Below are 6000 nucleotides of genomic sequence, written 5' to 3' on the forward strand. Positions count from 1 at the left end.
ATCTAAGAAGCTTCTCTGCCTGAGAAAATTGGAATGGTTACTCCCTTTTCTTATGGGAGAGATTAATGAAGGCATTTATAGTTCACAAATGAGGGACACCGACATGATGGGCATAGCACTTTAGCAACATTCCTAAGTCTGTCACTTTCCATTGCCCAGCCCTGAGCTCAGAGCTTCCTGTCCCTCACCTTTAAGGTACCAAAGCCAAGGACAAGATTAGGCGGCTGAGGGCAGACTCAGCTGGACCAGCAAAACCACACCCTTGACTATGAGCTGTGTGTGTGTGTGTGTGACAGTTAGTTTTCATTGTCAGCTTGACACAGTCTGGAATCGCCTGGGCAAGTCTCAATAAAGAACTGCCTAAATCAAGCTGGCCTATAAGCTGACTGGGAAGGACTTTGTTCTTTCCTTAAAGTTTTTTTAATTGTATGTGTACAAGTTTTTGCCTGCATGCATGCATAGGCATGACTGGTGCTCTCCAAGATCAGAAGAGGGGATAAGATCCCCTGGAGCTAGAGTTATAGATGGTTGTGAGCCACCAAGTGTGCCAGAAACTGAACCTAGGTCCTCTGCGAGAGCAGCCAGTGCTCTTAACTGCTAAACTCTCTCTCCAGCCCCTATGTTTATTATTTCTAATTGTGTGTCTGTGTGTGGTTATGTGCACCTGAGTGCAGATGCCGAAAGAGGTCAGAGGCATAGGATCTCTCTGGAACTGGAGTTAGAGGCAGTTGTGAGCCACCAACATGGGTGCACAGAATCAAACCCAGGTTCTACGCAAGAGCATTCTCTTTCTCTTTCTCTCTCTCTCTCTCTCTCTCTCTCTCTCTCTCTCTCTCTCTCTCTCTCTCTCTCTCTCTTTCTCTCTCTTTGTTGTTGTTTTTTTGTTTGTTTGTTTTTGGTTTTCGAGACAGAGTTTCTCTGTGTAGCTTTGCGCCTTTCCTGGATCTCGCTCTGTAGACCAGGCTGGCCTCGAACTGCTGGGATTAAAGGTGTGCGCCCCCAACCGCCCGGCAGGAGCATACACTCTTAACCACGGAACCATCTCTCCAGGCCTGAGAGGAATTTTCTTAATTGGGTTAACTGATGTGGCAAGATCCACTCTGAATGTGAACAACTTCAGTCTGACTTTCACAGCCAGCAGAGTGATGACCCCCAGGAGGCAAGAAGACAGTTTGGTTCAACACAACTCAGTAGCTGGTGGTAGTTTGATCTTCTGGAGTCTGACCCCAAGTAGTTATTTTAGGCATATTTAAGCACACCACAATTGGGTAAAAACTTATTCTGGTGATAATTAACTCAATCCTGCATTCACAATAAAGCATACAAAAATCTCTCTGAGGAACAAAGTAAGCTCAGAAACTCTTTGTAAAGTCCATGAAGATAGATTCTACAGATTGACTGGGGAAAACAAATTTATGGTAAGGGTCTAGGGGAGGATCTGATTTCAGAAAAGTCTCTAGCCACACAAATAGAGTAATAGTCATCAGGCTATCCCCTAGTGCTTATCTCTGAACACAAAGACCTCCCTGCCTCCTACAGACAACACCCATTTCATGGTCTGGACCACAAACAGTGAAGTGTGAGCTGGGCAAGTAAGCATGCATTCAGTTCTCTCTGCTCTGGACTGCGAATATGTTGACTAGTGACTTAAATTTTGTCTTGACTTCCCCGAAATGAAGGACTGTAACTCAGAACTGAGTTAAAATGAACCATTCTCCTTTAAAGCTGCTCTTGCCAAGGGCAGTTTATCACAGCAACAGAAAAGAAACTACCTGAAGGAACTCCAAAGCCTAGCCTGATGGCGGTTCCCTCCCTACTGAGTCTCCTAACTCCAGGTTAGAAGTCTGCACAAGTGAGTGTCAAGACTCCTCACAAGTCAAGAAGAATCCATGCACCTGAGCAACTGGAATCTTTTATAAAGCTTTTGTCCCAAAGATAAGCTATTATTATTGATAACATGAACTAGGAGAGCCCATCATCTGAATAACAGCTATAATAGTAAAATCCATAAATGAAATGAAAAAAAAAACAGGGCAGAATATTTTCTCTTCAGACCACATGTAATTAAAATACGAAGCTCTCGACAATAGAAGACTAAAGCTTGAAGCTTAAGGCTCACAAAGAGAAAAGATTAGCGCCACAAGGATGGGGCTCCAAATTGACACCCAAACTAGAAACTAGAAATGTTTGTGCTACCGAGCGTGAAAGAACACCAGCTGGGGTCTCTAGCAAAATCCTCAGGATTCAACAACCAAGGGGCAAACACTGTAAAGTGTTCAGACTGGCTCTCTGTAGAGAGGCCGAGTCAAGGACTGGCAGATGGCTCCATAAGAGTCTCATTTAGGATAAAGTCAGTGTATGAATATACAAACAAGAAAAGAATCAGAAAGCATCCACCTACTTGGGGAAAAGGTACAGCTTCTCTTTATTTCCATGTTCTAAATTTTCTCATTAACAGCAGATGTTCAGGGTAGGATGTGGTTCAATTGTAGAGTTATGTCTGGCATGCACAGGGCCATAAGATTTGGGCCCCAGTATAACAAAAAATAAAAAAATAAAATTTTTTTTTAAAAGCCCAAAAAACTTCCCTTGCTTTTTTTCATGTATATCACTTCACTTAACCATCCTTTTAAGTAGCATTCCCATTTTAAGGAGTGGAAAACTGAGCCTAAGAGGTGAAGAACTTGTCTAAGGTCATATGGCCAATAAGTGGTAGAATTAAAACTGCTGTTTACCACACTCCAAAAATCCATTGTGTCTACCTCCAAAAACCTGTTCATTCACCCACTGGGGAGGATGAAGCAGAAAGGTCACAGGTTTGAGGTCAACCTGGGCTACATAGCAAGTTTGGGGCTACCTAGGTTACAAAGGAGACAGTGTCATTTAAAAAAAAAAAACATTTAAATTGGTTCTCTGAAGAGAGGCTTCTTTCTCAAGGACTAGAAGATAGTCTCCATAACAATTTTATTTAGGATAGAGAGGGAGTGGAGACAGGAGGCAGGTGGTGGTGGTACACACCTTTAGTCCCAGCACTCAGGAGGCAGAGGCAAGAGGATCTGAGTTTGAGTCAGCCTGGTCTACATACTGAGTTCCAGGACAGCCAAGACTACAAGTGAGACCCTTCTCAAACAAAACAACAAATAATAATAATTCATCTGAAAACATGCCAGTGTCAAGGTTTTATAACCATGTGCCACTTAGGGCTTTTAGAAAGAAAGAAATAGTGTCAGATGTTAATGAAACTGATCTCCAAAAATAATTTCCGGGTATAGATTTTTCAAAACTGCTTTGGACAGTAGCCATATCGCTTGGATAATGCCCACCTCCACCCCCAAGCCCACACCTACACACACCACTGAAAGGAGAGTAGGAGAGTAATATTGGAGGTTCTAGTGTGTTTGATATTTCAAAATACATTTTGTTGTTTTTCAGTTACTTAATTGGCCTTTTTCCCTGTCATGAGACACACTGGGGCTCAAAGTTGGCCTCAGTAGAGATGAGACAGCCTTCAAAAAACAACAGGAAAGAGGAAGAAAACAGCATTAAATATCAGGCAATTTTTATTTCTGAGCTGTCATATGCCTACTAACACGTTCTCCATCCCCATTATCAGTAAAATATGCAGTCTTTTCTATTGCCAGTTTCACTAAAACAGCACATGTATTAATACGCAGACTGAATTTACTACCTGAATGAAAGGTTATGATAAATCTGGTGTGGCAGCAACATCTTAAGCACCCAAGAGCCATGTCCAGTGGAAAACACTGGCCAATTTCTGGACCATGTTACACAAATAGCAATCCTAATATTACATTATGGTCTCCACTAAAATTGTATCTAACCCGAGCCGGGCAGCGGTGACACATGCTTTTAATACCAGCACTCAGGAGGCCGAGTCAGGTGGATCTCTGTGACTTTGAGGCCAGCCTGAGCTACAGAGTGAGATCCAGGACAGGCACCAAAACTACACAGAGAAATTCTGTCTCAAAAAAATAAAAAAAAAAAATTATCGAATCCCTAAATCTAACTTTTTTATCAGAAAAACTTTTGAGTGTAAAGCTAAAAAGGCACATACACAGTCTCTCACACTCCCAAAACAAATATTGCTAGTATTTGTAAACATACCAGTTTCTTCTCTTAGCAAACATGGAGGACTCATTTTCTTCCTGCCTACTTATAGTGGGTTAATCTAATCATTCCTTCAAAGCAGTCTGCAGTTTTGTTTGAGCTGGGAGAGCCAGCTGGATTGGAAAGGAAGCCAAGCATTATAAATACATTTAGAAACTGATCTTACATATGGGTCACAGTGATTAGATACATAGAGGGCCTCAAGTCTTCCAGGCCAAACTGAAACTCTGTGTAAGCTGAGGATGACTGAAACTTCTGATGCTCCTTCTCCTACTCCTTAGTGCTGGGATTACAAGCATACACTGCAGTATATACACCTGGTTTATGCCATGGTGGGGATTGAATCCAGGGCTTCATCAAATAAGCTACATCTCCTGCCCTCATCAATATATATTTAAAGGCATCTAACAGTGCAAATAAGTTCCTGCTGGTTTTCTCAGCTGTTAGGCATTTCTGGAATCCAGTCTTATCCCATCAAAAGGATTCTGGGGTCACCTGAATGGAAACATCTGAGATGTAAGCAAGTGCCCACACACTACTTTATCCAAAGTTCCTGGGAGAAGCCTAGAGATTAAGCACAAAGTAATTTGAAATCTCAACGAAGTTCATAACCTTATAACCTGTGCATTGAAGGCAAGTTTTACATCTACCAGTGCAAAGGAAAACACTCAGAAGGAGAGGTAAAATAACAAGGGGGAGGACATAATTTCATGTCAAGAGACTCGGGAGGTTCCTAACCAGTTACCAAAATGTCAACCCTAGAGGTGTCTCTCGAGAGCAACACCAACTTCACCCCCTTCTTTGGACAGATGTGGAAAAACTGAGGCCGAAAGAGGAGAATAAAGATGGAAAGTCAAAACAGATGTGCAGCCCAGAGCCACTGCCCCCTCTTCTGGCGCTGGAAGGGGGTCACTGCGTCGCTAGGTGGAAAATGACAGAGCACAGCTTTGGGGCGGCCAGCCTAGGACGCAGTTGGACGTCAAGCCCGCGAGGCACTGAGATGGATGTGGTGGGACCCGGAACACTGTGGGAAGGTGCGGAGAGCGCGGGAGGGAGGGAGGAGGCCGCTAACGGCAGGAGGCCGGGCCGGCACCGTCCGCCCTGCGTCCCGCTCCAGGGCCCGGGGCCCCCACCTCCCCTACCTTCGGCTTTCCACCGCAGCCGAGGGGCAGACACAAGCCCCACAATTCCAGGCGGCGGCAGCGGCCACCAGCTCCTCGTGCGCAGACGCGGTGGCAGCGGCCGCCTGAACCTGAAGGCGCGTGGCTATTACGTCATCCTCAAGCTTGCCCAATGGTGACCTGCCAGAACAGCCTCCGGCCTCTCTCTCTCCCCACGCGGCATTGTTAGCCCCGCCTCCCTCGGCTGCGAAGTCCCGCCTCCTGGCGTCTCCCTCCGCGGCAATGCTGAACTTACGTTCACGCCCCTCCGCTGGGAGCAGTGTCTAAAAAGAGATACCCGTGGGCCCGGTCTTGTTTCTCACCGAGAACTTCAGTTTCTTGTTTGATTTCCCAAGATCGTAATTTCTTTCTAGCGTAAGGATCTTCCGAAAGAAACCTCAGGGGGTGGAAGGCAAATATAAATCACGATGTTATGACTCAGTTTATGACACAAATTGAATCTCAAGCAATAAATAGTGCTTTGAAAATTTCATGCAAAATAGAGCACCCGTAAGTCACTCGCTTTATAGAGTGCGTTTTTTAAAGTGATAAAGTATTTTAAAGATAAATAGGTCACCTGCATTTCTAATGCTGCCATACCACTGATTTGCCAGGTGATGCACATACAAGATTTCACAAGATTAGAATTGCTGTCCTCTTTTCTTATAAATAGACCAAAGCTCAAAGAGGATGTTCTAGTTTGCTTTCTGTT

The 6000-nt window shown here is 44.3% G+C and overlaps 1 protein-coding gene across 1 annotated transcript in view; it reads right to left on the minus strand.

Annotated features, from left to right (window-relative positions):
- Sil1 (SIL1 nucleotide exchange factor) overlaps positions 1-5448 on the minus strand; it is a 249916-nt gene extending 244468 nt beyond the window's left edge. The window contains exon 1 of the mRNA XM_052741878.1: positions 5271-5448. The gene's annotated coding sequence lies outside the window, so the exon portion shown is untranslated. The remainder of the gene's footprint in view (positions 1-5270) is intronic.
- Between the last annotated feature and the right edge of the window lie 552 nt (positions 5449-6000).

Source organism: Peromyscus californicus, unplaced genomic scaffold (genome assembly GCF_007827085.1).
Source record: "Peromyscus californicus insignis strain IS unplaced genomic scaffold, ASM782708v3 Scaffold_17__1_contigs__length_78620276, whole genome shotgun sequence".
Classification (NCBI taxonomy): Eukaryota; Metazoa; Chordata; class Mammalia; order Rodentia; family Cricetidae; genus Peromyscus; species Peromyscus californicus.